The sequence below is a fragment of the Lynx rufus genome, unplaced genomic scaffold (assembly GCF_022079265.1).
Source record: "Lynx rufus isolate CCGP_SWC_20201006 ecotype Redwood Valley unplaced genomic scaffold, mLynRuf1.p SCAF_17, whole genome shotgun sequence".
NCBI classification, from domain to species: Eukaryota; Metazoa; Chordata; class Mammalia; order Carnivora; family Felidae; genus Lynx; species Lynx rufus.
In genome coordinates, this window is record NW_025814831.1 from 14,561,983 (window position 1) to 14,563,670 (window position 1,688).

Sequence of the window (1,688 nt, forward strand, 5' to 3'; positions counted from 1 at the left end):
TGATGATCGCATAACAGTATAAATGTACTCAATCCTGTTGAACTATACACTTTAAAATGGTTAAAATGATTTTACATGCATGTATTTTAACACAAAAAAATTGGAAAAAGAAGAAAGAAAAAAACATTCCCATCAAGTCAGATTGAATTAGAGTTCTCAGTGTTCATAACTCACCATGCTTCACTCACCCACTAAACCTCTACTCAAGCTGTGCCCATGATCCGAAGGCCTTCTTGTCTTTTTAGCTATTCTCAAACTTTGTTGTATCAGCTAAGAATAAGCAGGGCTGGTATTCAGCTGATATGTATTGATACAGCTGGACTGGTGGCTAAAATATTAAAATACTTCCATACTACACGATAAATATCTTCTGCTCCAATCTCCCTGCTATCCTAGCCCTTCATCTGGTACCCTAGCACTATGACCAGAGTTTGTTCAGACCTGTCAGTGCCCATGCCATTCTGGTGTTTAATATTTTGAATATGACCCCTGGAATTAGGTTCAGCTTCAAATAACAGGAAAAAACGGGAGACGTGATATAGAAGTTCGTTTCTGTCACACAAAAAAGTAAAGAGATAGGCAGTTCAGGGACAGCATAGTGGCTCCATAGTATCATTTAAAAAAAATAGGCTCCCATCATGCTCCATCATCCTCAGTGCATATTTTCTGTCAAGGTCAGAAAAGGTCAACTCATACTTCAAAGTAGATGCTGGAGTTCCAGCCATCACATCAGCATTCCAGACCAACAGAAAAAAGAAAGAGGGATAAAGGGACTCTGCTCCCAGCTGAGTCAGATTCTTTTAAGCAGGCTTTCCAGAAGTCCTACTTAAAGCATGTGCTTTCACTTCTTTGGCCAGAACTTAGTCACATGACCAAACCTAACAGCAAGGAGGGCTGGAAAATGTAGTCTCGATTTTGTTATTAAGAAAAAGGGGAAGAATGAATATTGAGGGGCAGTTGGTACTTTCCGATTCTCTTATCCTTCAAGGTTTAGTGCAAGATTTCCCTGTGACAGCAGTCCCCTAGGATGTCTTACATCACACATCATTGGAACCACAGGGTCTGTATTCACTGTTAAACACTCAGGGCTTTATGTAATAATAATTATAGTAGTTCTAGTAGTTACCATTCACTGGGCCCTACAATGTGCCAGACACTAAGTACTTGGCCTGCTTTATCTTATTCAATCCTCACAAAATCCCTACACGAGGGTATTAACTCTCATTACCCCCAGTTTGCAAGAAAGGAAACTGGGGCCCAAACGGAGATGAAATACTTGCTTGAGGTCACAAAGCTTGTAAGAGGTAGAGTCGGGATTTGATTGGTGAGCTTGTTAAGACAAGAAACCAGCACCCACCACAGTCGTCAGCAAAGAGAAGACGTTAAAAACAAATAAGGGGGCACCTGGCTGGCTCAGTTGGTGGAGCATGTGACTGTTGATCTTGAGGTCGTGGGTTCGAGCCCCATGTGGGGTGTGGCGCCTACTTAAAAAGAATAAGTAAATAAATATTTTTGAAACAAAGAAAACCTTGTTGGTTGATCTAGTAACTAACTCATCATCAAGACAGAAACAGCAACCAGAGAAGGGACTTAATGGAAAACCCCAGCCTTTTCCAGGTACAGGAAACCACAAGTCCCAAAAAAGGTAAGAGTTGACGCTGTGGCTCCAAAGGTCGAGAGATATGCAG

The 1,688-nt window shown here is 41.2% G+C and overlaps 1 non-coding gene across 1 annotated transcript; it reads left to right on the forward strand.

Annotated features, from left to right (window-relative positions):
- Positions 1-1,402: 1,402 nt before the first annotated feature.
- Positions 1,403-1,475, forward strand: TRNAN-GUU (transfer RNA asparagine (anticodon GUU)). Its single transcript has one exon. It is a non-coding gene; the product is annotated as a tRNA-Asn (tRNA).
- Positions 1,476-1,688: the final 213 nt, after the last annotated feature.